General features: G+C 41.3%; 1 long non-coding RNA gene across 1 annotated transcript in view; it reads right to left on the reverse strand.

Moving 5' to 3' along the window:
- Positions 1-8,496: 8,496 nt before the first annotated feature.
- Positions 8,497-27,528, reverse strand: part of LOC132646866 (uncharacterized) — a 57,428-nt gene continuing 38,396 nt past the window's right edge. Inside the window, exons 2-3 of the long non-coding RNA XR_009585206.1 lie at positions 14,076-14,616; positions 8,497-12,127 (exon numbers count right to left, since the gene is read on the reverse strand). This is a non-coding gene — a long non-coding RNA (uncharacterized LOC132646866). The remainder of the gene's footprint in view (positions 12,128-14,075; positions 14,617-27,528) is intronic.

Consider the following 27,528-nt stretch of genomic DNA (forward strand, 5'->3'; position numbering starts at 1 on the left):
CATGCTCTTAACTGCTGAGCTATTTCTCCACTCCTTCATGCCCCCCCCTTTTTTTTTTACCCATAACCAGACAATCTCTTTTAACTTTGGATCACCATGAGATGGTTTTGCCTCATCATGTATTCTTTTCTTTTGGACTTAAAAAAAAATTTTTTTTAGACTAATGAAGTGGCTCACCATGTAAAGCCTCAGCTGCCAATGCTGAGGACTCGAGTTCAATCCCTTGGATTTACGTGGTGAAAGGAAAGAGCCAACTATTACGGGAACCCTCTGACCTCCACACACAGACCATGGTAATGCCTGTGCGCACACATATGCACATGTACAAACACACATATGTAAGTAAACGAAACACTTGCTTCTTTACTGAGCATGACGGTCATGAGGTTCAGCCTTACTCATTCACTGAACTCCTAGTATTTGCTCCTGGTTTTTGGGTAGCTGCTGTTCTGGTGGTTTTACTACAAATTTTTTTGTCCACCTACTGCCTGGTATTGTGATTTCTCTTTCATCGGTAGTTCTCCTACTTTCATTTTTTTGTGGCTGTGCTAAAATACCCTGACAAAAGCAACTTTGTGGACAATGCATTTCTTTATTTAGCTCATCCATTCCCCACTTCTCTGTTACCACAGGGAAGTCAAGGCAGCTTGAGCTTGAAGCAGCCATTCACATGACAGCCACTGTGAAGAGCACAGAGACAAATGCATGCAGATCTACTAGGGCTCAGCTTGCTTTCTCCATTCTTATACAATGGGCAGAATGCCATGCCCAGGAAGGGTGCTACCCACAGTGGGAGGGTCTTATCAATTAATGTAATCAAGGTAATTCCCCACAGTGTTCTTCTCTGAGACTCTAGGTGATCCTAGACCATGTCAAGCTGACCATTAAAAAATCACAGTAGCTATTCTTGTAGATATGAATTATCATCTCTTGATAGTTGTAAATTGTACTTCCCTAATGATACTATTGAAAATTATTGTCAATTCGGATATCTTCTTGTAGGATGACCTTGTTCAATTCTTTCGTCCATATTAAAAATTTTAAATGCCTTTATCAGGGCTGGCGGGATGGTGAGAGTATGTTCTGCTTTTACCTAAAACTGGAGTTCAGTTCCTAACACCATGCCGGGTGGTTCACAGCCTCCTGTAACTCCAGCTCCAGCGGATCCTCTTTTGGCTCTTACTCAGGAAGACCAATGTTGCATGTTGTCTTTCATATGTGGGATCTGAGTCTGGCTTAATTTGCTTACTGTGATAAGCTGTAGTTCCCATTTTCTTGCAAATAACATAATTTTATTATTCTTTATAGCTGAAAAAAATTCTGTTGTATATATACCGTATTTTTAATCTATTCTTCTTCATCTCAACTATTATGGGTATATGAGATAGGGATTAAGTTTCATCATCTCCCCTACAGAGATTCAGTTAGTCTAGCACTTTAAAAGAACCTACCATACTCAATTGCAGCTATGTTGTAAATTTAGTGCCTATAGGTGGTGGTCTGTTTCAGAACTCTGTTCTGTATCATTATTGGCCTATATTTTTGCTACACATAATTAATTATTTTATGAATTTATGGTATAAAGTCATATATCATCAATATTGATATATTGGTATGCAATATATCAAGATTTTATGGAAAATCTTGAAATCTTATTTTTCACAATATCTTAGCTGTCTTGGACATTTGCATATAAATTTTAGAATCTGCCTGTCAATTTTTATAAATGCCAAATATTTTAGGAATTTGGTTGCTATTGTAATAGAGTAACCAATTGATGCTTTTATAATATTGATTTTTCTCTGTGAAAAAATTTTTTTCATAGGATATGTTCATTTGAATCTATTTAGTCAGCAATGAATAGTCTTCCTGTGTGAACTGTGCTGACAAATAGACCAAGATTTAACATGTTCATCACTTAATGCCTGGATTTGTTTTCCATACACTATTGTATGTGGTCATCTGTTAAAACAGATTTCTTTGTGCAGATCTTAGTTTTAAATGCCATACATACTGTGACCTTTGAGGAAACTGGAGTTAGTTTCATTGTTTTAACTGATAAGCCTCAACTTCATCACAAAACAAAACAAAACAAAACAAAACAAAACAAAACAAAACAAAAACATGGGCCAAAGAAGGCATAATTGGTCTGTAGCTAGATTTCTGGCTATTTATTGGATTCTTTTTTCCTATCTCCTTATGCCACCCCTCTCCTTTCCAACCTCCCAACACTAGATAGGAGAGAAAGAAGGGGAAAAAGATGTCAATATCATTAGACTAGTTCCTGCTGACTACTTTCTGGGCATCTTGGGGCAAATTTGATCTTAATCATCAGGATATTTCCAACCAGCAGACAGCAACAGGAGCAATCAGCAGCAGGGGCAGGAGCTTCAGTGGCAGCATGGGGAGCAGCCGCCACCAGCCCCTCTCGAGGCTTGTTTTTCATACCCTCTCAGAAACTCTCTGTAGCTGGCAAAACCACACTCCTGCTAGAGCATGAGACCAATCATAGTCAGCAGCCATGGATAATCCGAAGCAGCCCCATATCCCACATCTGGGATTAAAACAAAAACATAGTCCCATAACATTTCAATGTTTAAAAATACAAAATTCTCACTGTATTTCTCCCTGTCTGTTTTAAGCCATTAATTGTATTGTGTTTAGTAAGATTATAAACAGAGACATTTTTCAGTGAACTAAATGCTTTTTTTCAGGTGAGTGGCCAAGGTTTTCAGGAGACCTCTCCTATTCAGTTCTAATCTTTATAAGTTTTGATAGTATCCATAGCTTTTCATTTCCTGTGGAAACATAAACAAAACTAGTCCCCAATGCAAAACTATTGCAGGCTTCCATTCTTATGTTAAAACATCCTTACAGTATATATGTTGATTTAATTCCAGTTTTCCTATAACCCAGTGTCTTTTGGCTACTATTGTTCTTTTTTTATTACCATTCAGAAAATTCAAAGTAACAAAGCACTATTTAATCTATCTCTGGGGAGGTCTTTACTCTTTTTTATTTTATAAGCATTTCTTTTAAAGTGTGATTAGATCTTTCTACAACAGCTTGTCCTGTAGGATTGTGTGGTATACCTATAATATCATGTATTAAAATAGGCAAACAATTGCTTCATTTTACTGGAGACATATGCAGGGGCATTGTCAGATTTGATTTGTGCAGGTATCCTCGTAATAGCCATTACTTCTGATAAGTATATAATTACAGAATTAGCTTTTTCAGAACTCAAAGTGGTTGCCCTTTGAAACACTGAATATGTATCAATGGTATGGAGTTCAAACTTAGTTTTCCAAATTATGCAAAATGAAACATCCATCTACCAGAATTCATTTCTTTTGGTACCCTTTGGGTTACTTCTGGTGAATAATGGCATTTGGTTATACAGGGAATAAGTAGGACATTTTCTTATAATGGCTTTGACTTCTTGTCAAGTAATAAATTTTTTAAAATTTAAAACTTTACTGTTTACATGGTATTTTCATTTTATTTTGAGGATTCTAATGTATTTCCTATTAATAATTGATCAATGTTTTCATTTTCTTGTGCCACTAGATCTGGCAAACCTGTATGAGACCAAATATGAATGGTATATAATGGATAGTTTCTATTTCTGATTGCCTGTTGTGGTTGCATAAATAACAAGGTTAATTCTGAATTATCAGGAATAAATTCAGCAGTTTCTGTATGCAAAACAACTCTTTCTGCATATTGAGAGTCAGTAATTATATTAAGAGATTCAGGAAAATCTAAGAATACCATAAAATTACATAAAACTCTGATTTGTTAATTGAAGTATATGAACTTTAAATTACTTTTTTTTGTCTGACTTATAGCCTTCTATCAGTATAGAATGTAGGTGCTTCAGTAATTGGCGTTCCCTTTACAATACATGGGAGAATCCAGTTAGTTCTTTTTATAAACTGAAGGCACTTGCATTTAGGATATTTGTTGTTAATTTTTTCCAAAAAGTTACTGCAAGCTCTTTGCCAATCTTCATTGATTATCCATAATGACACACTCTCAGCATTATTATAAGGTACTACAATTTCTGCTGAATTTGTTTCTGACAATTGATGTAGTCTTATTCTACCTTTTATGAATAAATCAGAAACCTTTTCTATGTAAGTCTTTAATTTTTTAACTTAGTGTTCTAAGAAAATCTATTCAATAATACTATCTTCCCTTTGCATAATGAGCCCAATAGGAGAGTGAGTTGAAGGCAAAATAATTGAAATACAATCAAGTTTAATATCTATTTGATTGACAAATACATCTTAGAGTCTCTGTTCTACCAGAGTCAATGCTTTCTCTACTTCAGCTGTTAACCTTGGTTTGTTTAAATCTGAATCTCCTCGTAATGTTTGAAACAAATTACTTAACTCATGAATAGTTAATCCAATGTGGACTGTAGCCAATTAATATCTCCCATTAATTTTTTAAAACAATTAAGAGTTTATAACAGAATTCTTTGGGTCTGTCCATTTTGTGGTTAATTTTTTTGTTGACTTATTTTACAACACAAAAAGCTAATAGAATCTTCTCTCTGTATTTTTTTTTTTTTTAGGAGCAATCTGTAACCCCCAGTATGGCAGAATTCTTTGTTTCCTTAGACATTTTCTCTAAAGTCTTTGTGTCAGAATCAGCTAACAAAATATTATCCATGTAATGATAGATAATGGACTGAGAAATTTGCTCATGAATTGTTTCTAGCGTTTGTTGCATAAAATATTGACATAAAGTTGTCAATATTTAACAGTCCCTGTAGAAGAACTTTCCAATGATATCTTTTTACTGGTTCATCATTATTATAAGTAGTTACTAAGAAAGCAAACCTTTCCCTTTCCTGATCATGTAAGGGGATGTGAAAAAGCAACCTTTTAAATCAAATACTGTCAAAGGCCATGACTTAGGAAATAAAGAAGGTAAAGGAATTCCAGGCTGTAATGGACCCATTGGTTGAGTTACCTTATTCACCATTATTAAATAAGATAACATCTTCCATTTTCCTGATTTCTTAAAATAACAAACACAGAATTCCATGGGCTTGTAAACTCTTCTATTGATCCTCTAGTTACTCCTGTATCAGCTGCTCAAGTGCCTATATATTTTCCTTGGTAAGGGCCTTTGCTCTACCCATACAGGTTTTTCGGTCAACCATTTTAGGGGTAGGACTGTTGGTATTTAAGCAGTGGCTCCCCTTATAAATTTGGAAACTCAGGCCCTGTGATGTCCTATGTTAGGACAATTGGCACAGCCTGAGATCGCTTTTGATAGAGAAATACCTTCCCCAGGAGTATCTAACATTTCTTTCCTAATTTCATTATGAGCTGTTTCTGGAATTGCAGGAGTATTAATCTGAGTATTCCACTGTTGTACAGGATCCCTTCCCCATAAATTTATGGGTATTTCAGCCACATAGGGTCTTAAATTTCCTGTTTGACCTTCTGGTCCCACACATTTAACCCATCAAACACTTTGTTTGAGATAACTTTCTAATTCTTAAAAACTGTATAAAGTTTTTGAAATGGTCATTCTGGATTCTAAGGTTTTGGGAACATGATAGTCACTCCTATGTCTACCAAATCTTCTATTTTAATACCATTTACTTGCAATTTTCATTTTGGCCTCTGATCATTAATCATAGTTTGTCAGAACACAATTTCCAGTACTTTCAAACTCTCCTCCCCCAGCCCTGTTTTTTTCTACCGAAGCAGCTTTGCCTTTAACGTAGGAAAACAATAGCAGCTGCACAATCCTATCACCTGTGTTCATTTGCATCTCTTTTTAACATAGGTCATAATTTTATTTTCTCCTTTACAATCCCCATCTTTAATTTCTGGATATACAGTGAATCCTTTGGATTCATTGCTCTACTCCTCCTCAATATCATTCCTACTGTCCCTGAGGACAAAGGGCTATAAATTCCAGTGGTTATTTTGTAACATTGAATTTTGGGGGATGGCTAAGAAGTTTATCTGTTGCCAAGTCTAAAGCATCACCACCTATAGTAGCATGCATGAGATCGGCAATACTTAGTCGTGGGTTTTTGGTGTTTTTTTGTTTTGTTTTGCCTGCTTGTTATTTTCTTGCTGACAACAGGAAAATGGCTTGTATTTTTTGCTGTAGCCCTGAGCTGCTAGGTCCCCCATTTTGTTTCCTGATGGTAACAAAGTTGCTTCAGACCTCTCTCTTGGAGCTGCACTCATTGGTCCTATAGCATCTCCTGCCACAATATTTGCAAACCCTGGGAAGCCTAGGGGTTCTTTTAAAAAGCCCGTTGCTATGAGAAACAGTTTGTTCATTTCTCTTGTGAAAGGAATCATATTTTTTTCACAGTTAATGAATCAGACATTTTGAGGTCTGAGGCTCTTAGTGGCTTGGTCACAATTTCCTTGTAAATGACCAAATTATCCAAAGTTGAAGCACTGGGTATTTTGATATCAGAGACCCTTAAGCAATAGCTTGTCTTATGATATAAGCATGATACTCATGAGAGCCGATATCACTAGTGTCCCTCATCTACTTGTTCATTGTCACTACTCTTGCCTTTAACAGTCTCATAACTCTTTTATATTCACTATTTGCATTCTCAGATGCAAGGGTCTTCATCAACACCAGTCTTGCATTAGGGTCTGATATGGCTTTGTTTATAGCTGAAACTAATCCTTGCGAGAAATCTGTGACAGCTTCCCCAGAGCCTTGTACAATGCTAGTTTAATGAGGTAGACCGTTTCCCGGGCTCTTCAACTTTTTCCCAAGTTCTTAAAGCTGCTAAGTGACATTGTACTCTAACAGCATCAGCAAATCGAATCCATTCTTATAAATCAGAGCACCACCGTTCACCAAGCAACTGATCTTCGACACTATTCATTCCCTTGCTCTATTTTACTATTCAATATTCACAGCGTCTTCCTTCTACCTTGTTAACCATTGTAACTGTTGACTGGCTTCTAGCACAGCAGTTATCAGACCCTTCCAATCTTGGGGGATAATTCTATTTTGGTTACTTAATATTTGTTTTACATAAGGTGAATGCATGCCATAAGAGCAGAGGCCTCTTTAAACACCCCAGATCTATCATTTCTATAGGGTGCCACATTATGTCATCATAATCACGACCAGCACCATTAGTAGGCATGTGCTTTGCAATTACTGAGAAAACCAATGGCGATTTTGTAATCCCAGGCCATCCCTCCTCTGTCATCACAGTTAGTTCAACATTAACCCTTTCTTTCAAAATGGGTGCTTTTCTTTAACCCTGTCACCCCACACTGCCTCTCCCTCCTTCTGCTGCACACCTGGCTTCTTGCTCCTTCGGGGACTTTAAACTGAAAGTGCACAGCACTGGGCACTTCATCTACTCTCCAGGCCGGTTTGTTTCCCTCCTTTCTCCATCTCTCTTGCTCAGTCACTGAGTCTGAGCTCCTTTGTTCCCCCTTTCCCCGAGCTACTTGCTTTTCACACACTTCCTCCTCTGCCCAGTATCTTTCCAGTTGCAAAGCCAACTCTGCAACATTTTCTAAAATGAAAAAAATAGAGTGACCCTTTTGGTTTTCCCATTTCATCCTTTTTTGTTGTTATTGTTGTTTGTTTGTTTCCCAGATTCCGTCATTTCCATCCAGAATTTTTTAAATGGCTCAGCCATTCTCCCAACCTTTTCTGAGATGGAATGTAGGAAGAATAAGAAGAAAAAGAAAAACAAAACAGATCAGAAAATGCCCTCTGGGAGCAAAGTGTGTGTGTGTGAATGGGGGGGGGGGGTCTAGTGGCAGCAGCTGCAATAAACCTTTGCCAACACCTTGAAAGAGAATATTTATCCTGCCATTTCTTCCACATCATTAGAAATCAGATTTCCCATTTTGCCTAGCCCTATGTCTGGGTGCCACTTGTAGCCAGGCTTTTGGCTGCTTTATTAGGTATTTTTCCTACCTCCTTAAACCACCCCTATCCCTTCCAACCCCATACCACTAGATAGGAGAGAAAGAAGCTTAGAGGGGAAAGGGAGTGTTGATATCATTAGACTACTCCCTGCTGATTAGGGACATCCAGTTCTTTAGGACTAATTTGATCTTCATCATCAGGATATCTCCAACCAGCAACCAGCAACAGCAACAACAGCAGGAGAAGCAGGAAGAGCAAGAGCAGTAGGAGCAGCATCGGGGACAGCAGCAGGGGGGAGCAATGGCCACCTCCAGCTTCTCTTGGGGCTTTTGCATTTATCATACACTTGCAGAAACTATATTCAGCTGGCAAAACCATACCCCTGCTAGAACACAAGGCAAATCATAATCAGCTACTGTGGACAGTTTGAAGCAGCCCCATATCATACAGCTGATATTAAAACAAAAACATATTCCCATAACATTTCAATGTTTTAAAAATATAACAAAAACAAAATTCTTACTACATTGATCACTCATCTAGGACTTTATTGCTCCTATAACTTGAAGCTTTTAAAATAGACATGTTCAAGCCAGATTCAATTGTTAAAAAAAGGATTATACACTGAATATGCTTTATGGGACTTATATATTATATTATTCGCTTTAATCATCAGTAGCTTGGACAGACGCATTGCTAATCAAAATTCGAATCTGTTTCTGAATCCACAAGGAAGTAGCATACGTATAGTGCCCTGTCACCCTGTATTTGGGATTGGGTATCATCGCCTCTTTCAATAGAAACTTTTGTTTATGAAAAGAATCACAGAATTTTTAAAAGATGTTTTTAGTTGTCATTTTCAGAACAACAAAGTGGGGTCTGAAGAGGTGGCTCAGAGGTTAAGAGCACTGACTACTCTTCCAGAGGTCCTGAGTTCAATTCCCAGCACCCACATGGTGGCTCATAGCTTCTGTTCTGGGATCTGATGTCCTCTTTTGGCATGCAGGCACACATATAGGCAGAATACTGTATACATGATAAATAAATAAATCTTTTAAAAGGAAAGAATAACAAAAGTGCGAAGGTTATTAGAAGTATGTTTAAAATCTGTTGTTGAAAATAATAATGGCATTGGGTTATTTATTAGTTATTATTGGCCCTATCATTATTACAGTGGTATTATTTAACCTGCTACCACAATTAATAAGACATAGACACCTGTTAAATTTTAAAACTGCCTTATTTACCTTGGGCTGGGCAGATATTTCACCTATAACCCCACCATCCACTTCCCAGCCCCCATCCAATGACATTCTCCTTCCATCTATGATCTTATGAATACTTGCTTATATTGGTATTTTTTTTTTCTATTCACGCCATTCTTCGAGTCCTTTCTCCCAGCCCACGTGTTTTTTTTCCCCATGCTAACCCATTGTGGCATCCTCCTTTCTCCTCTCTTCTGGTCCATCTATCTGTTTCCCATGATTCTCTTGCTCCCAAAGCCCAAGATCCTTAGCCACACCTACCCCATTCTGCCCTGCCCAGGTTTTAGGCCTTAATCAACCAACCAGGGGTAATGTCTTAGGTAGGTTTACACAACAAGGATAAGAGTATCCAGGCAGTAACCAGATCTTAAGGGCCAGTAATTAGCATCAAAATACAAGCATCAGACCAACCCGCAACAAAATTCATCGCAGCTTTCAAATTTCTTAGAGTTCCTGGGAACACTAATTTATTGTCCCTGTATTTTAAACATTATCATGCCAAGAATTTGAAAATACTGAGAAACTTGTTTTTTATGCTATGTGTTATAATTCTATAATGTATCATTTTGTTGAATAAATGTACTTTAATAAAAAAATTTAAGAATATGGTATGCTTTAATTAAATATACGTTGTAATACTAATGCTGGCAGGCTGGAAGTTACTTTTGTTGAAAACTGCATACACACACACACATATGTGTGGCCTGTGTGTGTGTATGTGCACCATGTGTTTGCTTGGTGCCCAGGTGTCCAGAAGAGGGCCTCGGATCCCCTGGAACTCGAGTCACAGGCAGTCGTGCACCGACATGGGAACCAAACCCGAGTCTTCTCCGGAGCAGTAAGTGCTCTTAGCCACTACGCTGTCACTCCAGCCCTTCCTGGGAGAACTCTAAAAGCTGGTTTATACATGAGAAGATGGGAGGAGAACCAATCCCTTTGAAGAAAAACAAAAACAAAAATAAAACCAATTAAATTAAAAAGGTACTCTATGGCTCTTTATGAGAAAACAAGTATTTGCATGATTTCTAACACACTAATTTTAAAAAATCCTGGTCTACTGTACTCTTACTCCTCAGACAGGATAAGTTGTTCTGGAGTGTAGACTTCCGTCATTGAAGCCGTCTGCAAATTAAACAACAGAAATGCTCTATCTTGAGAGTGGATCAGCTTCACTTTCTGTTAGAACCAGCAGTTGAGGAGCCACAAATAGACAATGGAATGTGTGGCCCCAAACACCTCAGCAAACTGGCAGTGCACACGAGAGCTTTAAACATGAAGAGCACGTGCCCTACGGGTATCAGGCCCAAGTTGGTAGTGTCAAAGGGAATCTGTGTTTTCTGGATCAACCCATCCCCTGGAGGGGTTCCAGGTCTCGAGACGTTGGGTTCCTCTTCCCTCCAGACTTTAAAATCCAAAGGAACCAGCGCTTCATCTCCACCCCGCGCTGCACCTGCATCGTCAGACTCGCCACGATGAATGGTTGCAGGGAACCAACTGCCTCCTTGCGAAATTTTCATATTAATCTTCAGCCACCTAATGGGTTCTAACTTACAGTATGCAAATCATGCTTATGGGGAAGTTGTGCTGACACTTGTGTATAAATGTCAAAATGACACTTCTGGTCATTTCAACCCAGCCTGAGACTTATGTATAGACCACAAGATATCACAACCAGAACCTGATTTGGTTCACCGGTTGGCTGCCTTGTTAACCCAGGCTGCTCCACATATTGACAGTTTGTTGACATATGTCCAAACATGCTATTTTCCCATCCATGATGGCTGCTGGGAGTTTCTCCCACAGTTAATTTCTGTATCATCTTTTACATTAATCATAAGCTCCATAAATTCTAACTTCTATTTAGCACAGCCATGGGCTTGGGAAGAACAGGCCCTGGATATTTGATGTTGTTGGCTAGGAAGAGGCAGGCAGTCTCCAGAGACTGTTTCCTCTGTCCCCGTAGTCTCTAGGAAACACTGTGCTTTCTGGAGGGAAATAAAATTCCAGTGAGAGAGGCAGACTGAGAAAAACTCTCCTGAGACTTTAACTTTGATCACAGCCCTATTTTTGTTTGTTTGTTTTATTTGCTTTTTTAAATAATGGAGAGGTGTCATCATAGGTTTTGAGCACCTAATGAACTGTATTGGAGGGGTCCAAGGCCTGATAGAGAGAAATTGTATAAAGCAGGAAGCAAGCATTATTAAGGGGCTAATAAGGGCTAGCCAGGAAAACAACTTAACCGTTCAGGGGGCTGAAATCGCGAGAGCAGGTCCTTATGACTTTTTTTTTGTTTTGTTTTGTTTTGTTTTTTTGAGGGTTTTCAGGTTAATCTCAACAACATTTGAGTCATTTACATAAAGGCATTCTTTTCCGGTACGGCGTGAGTCCCCATGCTTGGCAGTTACTAAGTCTAGAGCTCTCCAGTTTTGGAGCACGGGCCTGGCAAGGGAGCTCTTCTGTTGCTGTCAGCGTGGATGTCGTTCCCCTGACTGAGTTTGTCCGGAAAGTCTCCAGCCGGATGGTATGCCTAGAAGGTGGCTGCCGTGGAGGTCCTGGCAGCTCTGAGGGGGACAACAAGTCCTGATCCCACAAATAAGGGGAGGAGCATCCCTATCTCTGTCTGGTTTGTAACAGTAGTGCTGCCTCCTCTTCCTTGTAGAATAATCACAACAAGAGTGCAAAACCCAAGCAGGAGGATGTAAGGCATAGGCTGGCTGTCGAGAGATGCGGAGGTCAGTAGAGGGATAGCTGAGGCGTTAGTATTAAGCAGGGTGAAAATAGCAGCTATGTCGGGCTGTGTCAGTGAGCCTACATCTGTCCTTTCAGGTCATCTGGCTACAGATCCTCAACTGTCTGCAACGCTTCCTTTTTGCCTTCTCCATGACCGACAGGCATGCCAGTGTTTTGATCACAGGGGTCGTGTTGGACATTACGGCTGGTACCCAGAGGGAGAGAGGTTGGTCCTGTGGAAAAACACAAAAAAAATCGCCGCCCTGCCATGAAGAGGGGGGTCAGGCCCTTGCCAGGGTCCTTCAAGTGGGTCATTCCATCTACCCAGGTTAGGGGCTTTATGTGCTGGCTCCAGTGACAGACAATGGGAGGTGCCCCCCCCAGGTGGCCTAGACATTTCACGTGTGGAGTGTCAATAGTGCCAGGTTCAGTCTCACCTGCTGCCGTGTCTATCAGGCTTGAAACTTCGACTGTTAGTTTTTATTGAGGGTTTAGGGTAAGATTTTTCCAACATGTTAATAACCCACTGGCCTGGTGGAATTCCCCTCCTACCATTAGGGCTGAGGGTTACCCCGCAAGGAGTTTGAAGGCAGGAGGAGTTTGTTGTCCCTGTCGTATTTGGAGTTACAGTCCTTTTACCAATGAAAGCCCTTTCTACAGTGGGGGCAAATAGGTTTCGGAGATTTAGGGGCTGTTGGGTCATTCTTTTGGGGCAGTCTGCCTCTCAGTGTCTGGTCTCCCTACATGTAAAACATTTTGAACTGGAGTGTGTTGCGGCTGCAAAGGCTCGGGAAAGAGAGGAGGCCTGATCCTAGCCACTCTCAGCATCGTGGGACCATTCGTCATAGCGTTCATTCTTTCAGTCCTTGGCACGCCTGCTTGTGTTCTAGGGGGACCCCTTTAGAGATAAGATTGTTTAGAAGCCTTGTTTTGGCTGCAGGGTCTGTTCTCTTTCTGTCTAAACTGGCTTGTACCCTTAGTATGAAGTTTGGGAGAGTCTTGGTTGGTTTTTGTTTTGGGAAGGTCAGTGAAGACACCTCTCCAGGCCCTGTGGACAAGGGGATTAAACGGTCTCAGGCCTGGAGCGCACATTAGGGGACCTGCTCAAAGCAGCGGGCGGGGAATAAAGCCTGCTGAATCCCCGAGAAGTTACCCTGACTGAACAGGGTGCGGTAGGGGTGTCCTTGCTTCGGCCCTACCTGTTGATAATGTAATTCATTTTTTCCTAGCACGTATCTGACATTCATCTCTAAACAGGGCCTCCCATTGTAAGAACAGAGGGGTAGGCAGAGTAGATCGGCGTAGCCTTCTCCAGTCCTGGGGAGTTAAAAGGGTGCTACTGAAACTCTGCAAAATCTATTTGCGGCATGAATTCCATCTTCACTGAGAGCTTGGTGAACAACTCTTAAGTCCATTGCGGGTACCAGGGAATATTGTCTTGTTTCACGTAGATTAATGAGGAAGGTCTCTATGGGCGCAGGTTCTGGACCTCCAGGCCATTGTGGCTGGGGACAGTTGTTGCCAGGGTCTCTGATATGATGGAGCTGCTTAATGGCTGTGGAGGGTGGCACCCTCAGTGGGTGGCATTGATGGTGGGGGAGGGTTTATCTTTGATTCTAACTTCCAGGTCTTTATCTTCGGTAGTCAAAGATGGCTCTGATCGGGGAAGAGGAGGCTAGATGGGGGAGAGATGTTGTGGGTTGGGGAGTATTAAATCGATGGCCTTTTCTAGAGCAGCTGGGTCAGCCACTGGGCAATTCTCAGGGTAACCATTCTCATTTGAGCCTTCCCCTCTATCCTCCTGTTTCCTCCCCTAACGGGTCCTCTTTGGGTTTCGGGGTTTTCCCTATGCGTTGTTGGATGGCAGCTGTTATGGGAAGGAAGGAGAGGGACAAAAGATAGCCTTCCTGGACTTACTTCTTACAAGCCAGGTGGGCAACACGGGTCCAGATGCCAAGGTTGGAAACATCCACCAACAGGACTGACTCATGGTGCCAACTGGCGCACCTCATTCCAGAACTCTAGGCCCTTTGTCTGGGATATTTTTTGAGTCCTCTAGATTTAAGTAAGGCTTTGAGGGAATGAGTCTGGAAGTCTCTCTGAGGTCATGTTCCCTGTTACAGAAAAGAGAGGAAGGTATGTCAGAGATGCTCAGTGTTCCTGGGGTGATTACCTGATTACCTTGGGGGGGGGTTGAAGAAACACTCCACTGGTCACAAGTCTTCCCTCAGATTTAAGAGACGGGCAACTGTCCTGGAGACTTTTTAACCAGTTGCTGCGTTACCAGGTTCTTACGAGAGGACAAAAGTTACTGTTGACTCCCAGTCGGGCTGTTGGGGTCCAGATAGAGGGTAGGAGGACCTTTGGCCAATATCAGGAACCATCCCCAACCGAAAGGCTTCAGCTGTCCGCAAACCGTATCTGGTCCCAAATGAAGGCACAAACAGAAAGCAAAGCATAGAAAGGAAAGGAGGCAGTCGATCCTCAGGTGAGACGGTCAGATAAAAATGCTGCTCCTCTGCGGGGGAGGGGAAGGGTACTCACAAACTCTGCGCATTCTGGTGTTCAGGCACTGGCTATGGTCTTCCCATCCCTCGGGGGTCACTGGCCACCAGCCCATGAGGACAAAGGTACAGAAGTGGTGAATGGCACTAGGACAGCCTTTAGTATGACAGATGAGGCTTCCAGGATCAGCTTGAGAGAGGCGGTTCATTTTGTTGTTCTAGGGGTGAGGTATAGAAAGGTTCTTAGGGTTACAGACAAGAAGGACTGATTGGTCATAACACAGAACCTAATTATCACATGGGCAACTTCCTCCAACAAGGCCACACCTCCTGTTAGTGCCTATGAGCCTGTGGGGACCATTTTCATACAACAAACTACTACGTGCTCTCCAGGAACGTTTTGATAACATTTTAACTTCTCTTAGTGACAGTTTGTGCTTTTCTGTATTGAGCTCTGTCATACCTTTTATTGGATTTGTTCATAGCCATGACTTTTTAAATGTCATTGTGTCAATGTTACTGTTTTATACATTTTACTTTGCTATCATTTGCAGAAATACAATTAATTTTTGCATGTTAACCATGCACATATCTGCCTTGTTATATCTATTCTTTAGATTTTCAGTCTATGCATCATTGTCTGTAAATAATGTTTCACTTCCTTTTCGACCTTCATACCTTAAAAAACCTCACTGTACGGTGATATCAGTGCGTTTTGTGATGGCTGTGAATACAGGGTGTAAGTGTTACCCCTGTAACTTAGCTGCAGGCACTGGTCCCCAAGATCAAACTCAGGTTGTCAGCGCTGGTGGTGGTCACCTTTACCTGCTGAACCGCCTCACTTTTCCAGGTTTCTTGAGACATAGTTTCATGGTGTGTCTCAGGCTGGCCTGGAACTCACTATAGAGCCCAAGTCTTGAACTCAGCCCCCCTTGCTCAGCTGCTGAAGTGCTGGGCGCTCAGGTATCTGCCACCACACCTGACTTATTTCACATTTAGTCTCTCCCTCTCTCTCCTTCTTATTTGGTAAGCTTTTGTCTTAGGTGACTGTCATAATGTTTTGCTGTAGCTCTTGATGGTTATATTGGTGTTTTTTTGTTACTTAGTTAATATGGTTAAGCATTTGATATTGAATCCACTCTGCTTCCTGGAATTAATCTAAGAGAACCATTATGTGTTACAAGTTTTAGGTGCCAACTTGTTTTGTATTTTGATACCTTGTTTAAAATTTTAGCTTCTAAATTTGTGGAAAAAAAATGGCCAGTAACTTTTTTTTTTATTGTCTTTTGCATTTAGGATTCTGTTATACTGTCTACTGTCTAACAGAAACTGAGTTTGGAATTGTTCATTATTTACTATAGAAGTTGTTGTTTTGGTGTAATTTTCCCCCTTTGGTGTTTGGCATTGTTTTCTAGCAAAGCATTGCAGGCCTGGAAGATTTCTTTGTCAAAAGAGCTTTAATTGGGAAAATAATTTCTTTACCCAAAATGAGACCACTCAGCTCTTTTCGCATTGTATTTTTGGAACAATGCTGTTGAGTGCATACTAATTTAGGGTTCTTGTGTGTTCCTTCTGGATTGACACTTTAATCATCACAAAATCCCACTATGTATCTATTGATAATACAGTTTGCTCTGAAGTTCTATTTTTCCCGTAGTACCATAGCCCTGATAGTTTTCTTTGGGTTGGCATTTATTTTCAGCGTTCTCTCTTCCCATCTCTGCATGTGTCCTGAAAATAGCATACAATTTCCTCTTGTTTTGAAGTCATTTGGACAATATTTATCTAATATAAGTACTGACGTACTTGCAGCTAACCTGCTACCTAGCTGGTTTTTGTATATTTTACTGCTAATCTTTGTTTGTTCCTGCTCTCCCTCTCCCCGACAAACTAATTTTTAGCTGCACGTCTTTTTGATGTTGTTCTCATAAAGATTACTTCACAGCCGAGTTTCCCAATCTCAGCACTCTGACGGCCTGTGGCAGCTATCCTTTCTGTGACAAGATGCCGTTCACATTGCACAGTCTTAAGTAGCACCCTTCGCCTCTGCCAAGCAGCCATGTCCTCCTTGCCTCCCGTTGTGCAAACTATCTCCAAGTATTGCCACAGAGGGTCTCTGCTAGCCAAGTCAAGCATGTTTGAGAATCTCTGCTCCAGAGTGTTGTCTGATAGCTACATGAGGCAAGTCATACATGTAACGCTGGCTTTTATGGCACTCACACTAAAAGGTAAAAGCACAGAAGTAAAATTAATTAAAACCATGCTTCCTTTTGACCATGTCTAGCCAAGTAATTATTACGTCAGTATGTAATAAATGTAAAATTGCTTTATTTTATATCCTCTTCTTGTTATGACTTGGAAATTAGGTGTGCTTCATTCTTATAGTATGTCTCACTTTGACCTGACCAAAGAAACAGCCACAGTCTTGTACACTTGGACATTGGTTCTTAGCTGGTAGTGCTGTTGTGAGAGGTTTTGAAACCTTTGGGAGATGTTGTCTAACGGAAGGAAGTAGCTTGCTGGGAAGGAGGCAGCGAGGGCTACAGTCTAGGCCTCCTTCCAGGCCAAACTGTCTTCTGAGCTCTGACATGACATAACCAGTCAGCTTCCACTGACACTGCCTGAGCTGCCCCCACTGTGGTAGCCTTTCCTCTCTTTGATGGACTGTTTTTCAAACGCTGAGCTAGAATAATTCCTGTCACCTTTTAAATGTCTTTGTCAGTTATTCTGTCACAGTGATAATCAAATCAGGATGATCAAAAGCAGGAAGTTGGTACCAATCAGTAAGGCTGTTGCTGAGATAAATCTGACCATGTGGTTTATAGGTGTTTGGAATTGGATTTATGGGGGAAATGTGAGAAAGTTTGGAACTATGGGCTAAGAGATCCCCACAGTGTGTAGATAGAGTTGGTAGCCCCTCTGGTGGGAGACAGACAGAATGCTGACAGAAACTCAGAAAGGATTGTGCACATAAGATTGGGGGGGGGGGACAATGAGGACTTTTATCTAAAATTGAGTTTGAGGACATTATATCCATGCCCTGAAAACTGAGCGAGGCCAAGTTTTCAAGTAGTGAACTAATGTCTTTCTTTGGCAGAGGCGATTTCCAGACAGCGTGGTATTCAGGCTGTGGTATTGTTATCGCTTGCTGAATTTAGCTTGGTTTACAGAGAGAGGCGGCAGAAAAGGAGCAGAAGGATGCGGGCAAGGCACAGTTTGGTGCCCTTGGAAACAGATGTGAACCCTCGGAGCAGCAGACAGCACAGGTGGCGAGGAGAGAGCTGTATCGGTGCGGGCAAAGAAGCATATGTTGTGCGGGATGATAGGAACTGTGCCTTGAGGGCAAGACACCACTTGTGCACCAATGTTCCTTGTGAGTTTTTCCACAGCTGGGACAGAAACAACTACTGGCCACTCCACAGTGACTGCTTCCTCCAGTCCAAAACTTCTCTAGATAGTGACACCAGCCAGAGAGCAAGTGTTTAAAACTACCAGCCTGCGGGCGGGGGGTGGGTGGGGGGCATTTCACACTAAAACTGTGATACAGCATGTGAGTGGTGGAAGAACAATGCTCTAGAAGCTTCTTTTTCCTTGATTTGCTGTGGTCGTTAGTGACTAAGGCTGTGCCATAGTTTTGTGTTTTAAATTCCCTCTAAAGACCTTCACGGCAAAGGCCTCGGCTAGAGCACGGCACTTCCGGTAGGTGCAGCTGCGAGGTAGAGGAGCGAGGTTGGGCGAGAACACCTCGGCTCTCCATGCAGCTGCTCTACAGTCTAGAGGGAAACACCTGCGCCCCCGTTAGCTTTTCATTTCCACTTGGAAAATTAATGTGTCTAAGCAGCCTGTAGGAATTTGAGCTGAAATCTGACCTCCCTCAAAAAAAAATTATATATATATATATATATATATATATATGCCTTTCATCTACATTTATCAAGGGATGGCCCTAGGATGAAGAACTGAGCCAGGCATAGAATAGGTGGGATCTTTCATCCACCATCCCCACTTACATATTTATATGTATGTATATATGTATGTGTGTATATATATTTATTTAATGACTAAATGAACATCTTGCAGTGAAAAAAAAAGCCAGAACAGAAAGACATCTACATGCTATAACTGCGCTGATGAATTATTTACACAGAGAAAAAAAAATTTTATTCAGTTAGATTTTTACAAGTCAACGTACTTAAAATGTACTTTTTTCAAAATATTCTCTTTGCTTTTTTTTTTTTTTTTTTACGTTTTTGGGGTTATAATACGATTACATCATCCTCCCCTCCTCCTGCTGAAGTTTATTTTCACTTTGAAAAGTGGGAAATAGTTGAGATAGGAAAAAAAAAAGTCTGAGTGGCATAATTTGTGGCTGTGTAACAGAGGCTCTGAGCTGAGGATGGACAAGGAGAAAAGCTGGAGCCAAACTTGCTCCCCGCAGAGAGAGAGGGGGACTGTCCACTCTCCTTCTGAGTGTCTTCTGAACTTTCTCTGGTGGTTTTCTCTAAACTGTGACACCGCCTCGGGTATGGCAGAGAGAATTTGGATTCTTTCGCTCTCTGGCTTGGCCAAACTATAAATAAATCCATCTTCCTTTAGACATTTTTGTTTTTTAATTATCCCTGAATACATGGAAACTAAAGAGGCCATAACCGGAGAGACACTGTGTGTTGCAAACAGCAAGGCAACAAAGCCAGTCCTCTCCAAGCCCCTGGGAGACCCCGTCATGGAGCTATTCCGTCCTGCCCTGTTGAGTCTCGCAGTCTTGTTTTGGCCCTATCCCTCGTCGTTTCATTATGTCTTCCTTCTTAAATAGGAATATAAGGCTCACAGCTAAGTTTATTTTAAGTCTTAGGGGAGACTGAAGGCTGCAGCTCTTTCTTGAATTTGTTTGTTTAACGGCTCTAGAATAATTTAGGAACTCAGAAGTGAGCTAAATGCGTCTTGCATGGGGAGGTGGACACCAGCGTAGGGGGAACGAGGAGGAAACACTGTGCTTTGTATCCTAAATTTCTCCAAAGGCCCATGTGTTAAACTTCAGTCTCTGGCTTGGTGCTTCTGTAAAGCGGCACAGACCTTAAGAGGTAGACCTAGCAGGATGGTCCCGGTTAGCGAGAGTACCCTTGTAGGTACAGTGGGGCCTTGGTCTCTCTTCTTCCTCTTTCCTACGCCACTCGTGGGGTGAGCAGCACGTGTTCTAATCATCACCATCAGCATGGGTTTTTGAGACAGGGTTTTTCTGTGTAGCCCTGGCTATCCTGGAACTCGTTATGTAGACTGAGCTGTCCTCCAACTCACAGAGATCCCCCTGCCTCTGCCTCGCAAGTGCTGGAATTAAAGGCGTACACCACCAGGCCCGGCAAATGAAATTCTGCCAACTTTTCTTTCTCCCTCCTTCCTGCCCTCCCTCCCTCCCTCCCTTCGTAGACCAAGATGGCCTCTACAGAAATCTGCCTGCTTCTGCCTCCCAGAGTTCTGGGATGAAAGCTGTGTGCCACCATGCCCTGACCACAAATTCTCAGTGAAATGCTTGCAAACTTAATTCAGGAACACACTAAGAAAATCATACTATGACATAGTTGGATTCACTCCAGGGACGCAAAGATGGCTCATCATATGCAAATCAAGGAACGCCATACGGCACATAGATAGTCGTGATCATCTCACAAGTTGGAGAAAAGGCCTTTGAAAAAGTTCAGTGTTCCCGATAAAAGCCCTAAAGAAAACAGGACTAGAAGAAACACATTTCAACATAATTAAGGCTAATGCACAATAAATCTGTTGCCAAAATTATTCCAAATGGGAGAAAAGTCAAGGAATGTTCTCTAAAGCCAGAAACAAGATAAGATTGCCCTGGGCTCTCTGCTCTTATTCAACACAGTGATTGAAATCTTAGCAAGAGCAATAAGACTAGAGAAAGAAATAAAGTGGATACAAATAGGAAAGGAAGAAGTCAAATGTTTCCTATTTGCTAGTGGCATGATCTGATATTTAGAATATCCTAATGGTTCCACTAGCAAATTCTTAAATCTTTTAAAATAGAATACAAAATCAACATGTTAAAATCAGTAGTTTTTCTATATTATGCCAACAACAAACTTGCCAAGAACTAAAATCAGGAAAAAAAAAACATTCATGCACAATAGCTTTAAAATAAATAAAGAAAAAAGAAAAAGAAAAAATTCTCAAATAAAAAGGTTGAAAATCTCTGCAATGAAAAGAAAAAAAAAAACTGAGGCAGATGTTAGAATATGCAAAGGCCTCCTGTGCTCATGGATTCACAGAATTAATTGTATGGAAATTTCTGTAAAATTGGAAGTAATATACAGAATTAACACAACCCTCATGAAAATTCTACTGACATACTTCACATACTCAGGGGGAAAAAAAACCCTAAAATTTATATAGACCCAAAAGACTCCAAAGAGTCCAAGCAATTACAAACAAAAGAGCAATGCTGAGACATCATGGTACCCTCTAAAACTGCAGTACACAGCACATTAGCAAAAGCAGCAGGGTAATCACACAAGACAGACATGCAGATCAATGGACTAGAGAGAGGTGCCAGAACAAGCCATACAGCTCCACCCACACAATTAAAAAGCCAGTCTCTTCAACAACCCTAGTGAAGTGTACACACACATGTACAAGAAAGACACTCTATGCCTTTCTTTTACCTGGCGCACACACGTGTGCACACACACATACACACACAGACAGACACGCACCATGCACACACACACTCAAGATATGGGGAGATGTCCCAGTGAGAAAAATCACTTGTCATAACAAGTTGCCTGGTTAACTGAGTTCACTATAATGCCCGGGACCCCTGTAAAAAGCAGGGTGGTGGCCCACGCCTTTAACCCCAGCACTTAGGAAGCAGAAGCAGGTGGATCTCTGTGTGTAAAGCCAGCCTGGTCTACAGAGTGAGTTCCAGGACAGCCAGGGCTACACAGAGAAACTCTGTCTTAAAAAACAACCAACCAAACAACAACAAAAAGCACAGACAAGAGGATCACCGGGAAGGTTCCGGGCCAGCTAGCCAGGAGTGTGCCACACAGCAGCAGAAACGAGGGAGCCTGCTCAGGGAGGTGAGTACTGATGTCCACTCCCACTCTTTAACATGTATGTGCCCCCTCCAAAAAAAAAAAAAAAAAAACCCATCAAGGTTTAGGAAGATGTCTCAGTGAGTAAAATCACTTGTCATAAAAGCCGGATTAACCAAGTTCAGTATTTTAATTCAGATTCAAAAGTCAACATTTTAATTCAGAATGTATTGAACACTTTCAGTGAGGCCTGAAACTGCTCCAGGAAGGCAGAGGCAGGGCCGCTCATGATACAGACACAGGCTAGGACTCACTGAAAAGGATTCCATTAGCAGGAAATAGCCCCGAGAATTGGCAAATGAAATTGAGTGAAATTAAAAGCAAATGAATGAATCAGTAGAACGAAGAGACAGCCTGCAGAGCAGGAGCCAGCATGTGCCAATTATAGGTGTGAGCGGGGATTAATAGCTGCAAAGAACTCCAGAATCCAGCACCGACAAAGCGCACCACCCAGTCAGCGAACCGACTAATTAAACTGAACAGACAGCCCCCAAAGGAAGAAATTCAAATCGCCAAGAAATACTTGCAAAAGCGTTGAACACGCTCAGCCATCAAGGGAAACACAAATTAAAACTGCCTTAAAATTTCATCTCACCCCAGTCAGAATGGCTGTTATTAAGAAAATAAAAGACAGCAAATGCTTGCCAGGGGGTGAGGAAAGAGGAGCCCTCGGACGCTCCTGGAAGGAGTGCAAACTCGTGCAGCCACTATGGAAATAATCGCGAAGGTTCCTCAACAATCTAAAAATAGGACTGCGTAAATAAGATTCAGCAACAGCAGTGCGGGGCGTATCCACTCCAAGTCAGCATACAACCGGAGCACACGCATCTCTGCGTTGACTGCTATGCTATTCACGATGGCCGAAGCATAGAGCTGGCCACCAGGAGATGGATATTCGAAGGAAATGTGGACTATACGCACGATGGAATTCATTCAGATACTAAAGGAAGAGGTTATGACACTTGTAGGAGAAAAAAAAATGTGCAGAATAGTGTGGGGCAGTTCCACACAGTTAAACAGATCCGTATGTTAAATGACATAACCCAGACTCAGAAAGACAAAGATCATGTGCTTTCTCTCATATGTAGAGCCTCGGTTGTGTGTATGTGTATCAGACACGAAATAGAAAGGAGGAGGCCCAAAGGAAGGGGAACAAGAGAAGGAAACGGGATACGTGTGTCATAAAAGCAAAATGGGAGAGTGTCAGGGGGAGAGAAGGGGACCAACAAGGGGGAGAGAAGGGGGTGGAGAAGGTAGTTGTGGGCAGTTAAGAGCAAAGTTTAGCGGCTTATATGTATAAAAAAGGCACAGTGAAATCCGCTTCTTTGCTCACAAAAATAAAAAGTGTAATTAAATTTATATTTTTTTCTGGAAAAAGGAAACTACTAGTTTATTAATTCTTTGAGGTTTCATATAATGTATTTTGATCATGTTTACCCCCAGTTTTCCCCTCACATTCCTTCCAGATTCATCCGATTTTGTGTCCTCTTTTTTTTTTTTTAAGAACCTATTAATTGCCATTTTTGCTGCCCATATACTTCTGCCTGGGAGCACAACAATTGGAGTGTGGTTGTCCTCCCCGGGGCTGCACCCTCAAGAGATCTGACTGTCCCTCTCCCAGAAGCCATCAGCTGCCCTTAGTTAGGTGTGGGAGCTTGTGAACTCCTTCCCGTCCCGTATTGGCTGGCTTGCCTGTGTAGGCATCACAGGTGCTGTGAGTTCACGAGGACGGCGCCCCCGTCATCGTTTTATTCCGGTCCTCCCTGAGTCTTGGGAAGGGGTGTGATACAGATGTCCCATTTGAGGCTGACGACCTCAGTGACCCTATTGTCTGGACTTTGACCAGTTAAAGTGACTAAAGAGTTTCTGCCTTAACCACTATTCACTGTACAGAGAATCATCTTTTGTGAGGACTGAGAGCTGAACTAAGCGACGGATGCAGAGAGTAGTTTGATACTATGTCCATTTGGCAGAGTAAAGAGTTATCACCACCCCTGAGGATAGTGAGTTCCCCAGCTATGGGCTCTTGTGCAGATCTGCAGTATCAAGCATGTGTTTCCTCCTGTGGAATCAAAAAGCAGGCGGCTACCCCCACAGCATTCACAATGCTATTGCACTCCAATAAATGTTACGATATTTGTATCAAATAGCTACCGTCTCAGACTTTATAACATATTTGCACAATTTATTTGTTTTACAGTTTTTGTAATTTTAGGTCTAAAATTTGAATTGTTTTTGTTTCTTTACAATATATTATCCTGAAAAGTTATAACTTTGGTAATGTATATATTTTTTTCTGTTGCAGCAAAATATTATCTACCTTTCCTACTATGGCTTATTCATGACTGGAATTGTCACTATGACTTTAAGTGAGTTTTTCAAATTAGTAATGAAATTGACATATTTTAACTTAGGTACTAGAGATTTTGGCTATGTGTGAAATATGCCAGTTTTCGGTTGCTTATTTTTTCATTGATTTGAAGGAGTTTTTAATATGTCTTTTTAGAATGGGTCATCTATCATTTTGGCCTTAGTCTTTAATGGATGAACCATCACTCCAGCTCAAGAATAGGTCATTTGTACTCATTTTGTACTGAAAATATTTTCCCCATCCTACGTATTTTATGAAAATTTCTATGACTATATAATAAATCTTGCCAAGTAAGATTCACAATTTGTATAGGCATGATGAGATGGGATGTTTGGGGACTACCCAAGTGGACCACAGATGCAAATTTGGGAGTGTGCATGACACTCAGCATAACTGTGTTGAACTCTCCATGAGTCCTAGCCTGGTGTCAGTGACTCTCTCAGTATCAATGACCGCCTTGATGACCAGTTCTACAGACTCTAGGGAACAAGTAGTTTTACAGCTGAATCTTAGAGTCTTACATCCTCCTACGAATTTTAGAATTAGATGAAGAATAAGAGGCAAGGTGACTGGAAATTAAAGAATGATTAAGTCTGTGAGGAGCAAACTTGAATACTTGAGTAATACAGCAAGGGATGCAGAATTAGAGGAAAAAAGGGGGAGGGAGGGAGGAAGAGAGAGAGAGAAAGGGAGGAGAGTGAGAGAGAAAGGGGTGGGAGACAGAGAACAAACGAATAGATTTCCTCTTCGTTCTCTGGAATTTTCTGGACCCTGTGGATGTTCTCTGTGGGTCAGTTTCTGGGTTTAGCTTTGAGATGTTTTGTCTATGTGAGGGTGTTGGATCTCCCAGGAACTGGAGTTAGAGACAGTTGTGAGCCACAATCTGGGTGCTTGGGAATTGAACCCAGGTCCTCAGAAGGAACAGCTAGCGCTCTTTAACTGCTGAGCCATCCCTCCAGACCTTAACTTTGAGATGTGATGGCCAGTTTAGAAACGGCCCATATTTCACGGGTTACCATTCCCCGGCTTGCTTCTGCTTTTCCATTCTGTTGCATACTCCTTCAGATTAAACAGAAGATTTGTTTTCTAGGGCCTGGCAAGAGGGTCAGCAGGTACAGACACTTGCTGCTAAGCCTGCTGATCTGGGTTTGATCCCAGGACCCCCAGGATAGGAGAGAATCAGCTCCCACATACACACTTTAGGACCTATAAACCCCTGACATACATATAATAAATAAATTTTTAAAAAATGTTTTCTAGTGAAAACATAATAATTAGTAACTCATCTTTCTGCCCTTTGCATTTTATTTGCTCTCCCACTCTCTTTCCATCTCCAGGCTATACAACGTTTTTCTAGGTCTTGCTCAAAGGATCGTTTTCCATTTTAGCTCCAGGGTTATTTTCTTTTCCACTCAGCTCTCATAGAACCTTTCTTTCTTTCTTTTTTTTTTTTTATTATTGATTCTGCCTACTGTTCTCACCCACACAATTATCACCTCTCTGCAGGACAAGCTGGGCCCTGTCCAGTACAGTGCTACAGAAAGTAACTTCATCCTCCTGATTCTTTCAAGCTCATTCTGTCCAAGTTTTATTCCCTATTCCTAACCACAGTCTCAGGCAGATTCCATAGCTTTACAATCGTGTTTAGTAACTGAAAGATTCCTTCACAGGGCTGGACGGGCACTCAGTCTCAAAACTACCTGCTGAGCAGATGTAAGGACCTGCATTGGATTCCCAGCGGCCATGTGGAAAGCTGGGTGCTGTGGCTGTGGCTGTGACCCCAGTGCTCTCATACAGGGTCAGGAAGGAGAATCTCTGCAACTCACTGGCTGTCCAGCCGGATCAGTAAGCATGGGTTGAGTGTGAGACCCTGTCCCCAAATAGAGAACACTGGAAGAAGGCACCCAGGGACTGCCTCTGCATGCACATTCATGAATACTTGAACAAACATGCATGCATATTCACAAATGCCCAAACAAACACACATGCATATTCATGTACGTCGGAATACAACTGCCACAAACAAATAAAATAAAATTCATTTTATTTCAATGAATGATGCATCACTTATAAAACTAAAAAGTTGCGTCTCAGCACTCTGACTTGAAACTCCTATACACTTTAATCTTCTCTTTTGCCCCAGGCTGGCTTGATTTGGGTGTAGAAGTCTTTGTTGGTGAAAGTTGAATACCTGGTTTTTTTTCTACTTTGGCGCATTTTGTCCCTCATTCACAAAACTCATTTGTTTTAGAACAGCAGAGAAAGAAGGAGAGCAACATGAATTTGATTGACACAGTTAGAGTCTGCTTTTTTGGGGTCTTCTCCATGGTAATTGGACATTTGGGTTCCGTTTTAAACAAGCAGGTGGCTTCATATAAGAGCCCTTTCTTGTTCCTGGAGGTCACTCTATAAATCCTCAGTGACTCTCCCAGTTTCTGATGGCAACTCCCTTTAACAGCTTAAATTTCTCTTTAGTTTTTTTTTTTTTTTCTTTTCCACTCAACTCTCATAGAAACTTTCTTTCTTGTTTTTTTTTTTTAATTGATTCTGCTTACTGTTCTCACCCACACAATTATCACCTCTCTGCAGGACAAGCTGGGCTCTGTCCAGTACAGTGCTACAGAAAGTATATATATGGAAGCTTTGTTTCTGGAAGTCCACACATCTCTTAAAGTCACCTCATCCAAACCTTTCTTTCTTTCTTTCTTTCTTTCTTTCTTTCTTTCTTTCTTTCTTTCTTTCTTTCTTTCTTTTCTTTTCTTTTCTTTCTTGTGGAGTCCCTTTCAAGAAAATAATCTGGTTGACAGTGATGGAGCATGACTTTAATCCCAACACTCTGTGAGTTTGAGGTCAGCCTAGTCTACAGAGCTCGTTTCAGGAGAGCCAGGGCCACAGAAAAATCCTGTCTCAAGAAACCAAAAAAAAAAAAAAAAAAAAGAGTGAAAATGTAATCTGACATTATTGTAGGATGTAGCTACTTTGTGGATTCCCTTTTCTTTTCCTTAACCCCCTAACTCTAGGTAGGAAAGAAAAAAAAAAAAGATAGAGGGGAAAGGGTAAGTTATCATTAGATTACTTTCTGTTGATGAGGGGCATTATGTTTCTTAGGGCAAGTTTGATCTTCACCCATCAGGATATCTAATTTCTTTTCCTCATTTCTTTGCAAATGACTACTTGACAAACAGCAGCCAACAGCAGCCAACCGCCAACCAACCAACAATGCAATCCTGCCTCTTGGGGGCCCTAGCATATCCGCTGAAGAGTTCCCAGACACACACACACACACACACACACACACACACACAAAACCACTCCCCTGCTAGAGCACAAGGCAAATTATAGTCACCTGCTGTGAAGCAGCCTCATATCCCCACACCTGGGATTAAAATGAAAACATTGTTTCTATAATATCTGTGTTTTTAAAAGAAACCAAAATTACAAAATTCTCACTACAGTAGGACAGTGGTGGGAACTGAAAATAGACTACAATAGTGTGATCAAAAAGGGTTTTTTTTTGTGTGTGTGTGTGTGTGTTGTCTAAACATATTTCCTTGGCATTTAATAAATACTGAAACTCCCACAGAAGTCAAGGGGTAGCACAGCACTCTGTTTTGACAAGACTTCCTCTCTTTTACTACTTTTCCACCAAAATA

The sequence above is a fragment of the Meriones unguiculatus genome, chromosome 12, assembly GCF_030254825.1.
Source record: "Meriones unguiculatus strain TT.TT164.6M chromosome 12, Bangor_MerUng_6.1, whole genome shotgun sequence".
Lineage (NCBI taxonomy): Eukaryota > Metazoa > Chordata > Mammalia > Rodentia > Muridae > Meriones > Meriones unguiculatus.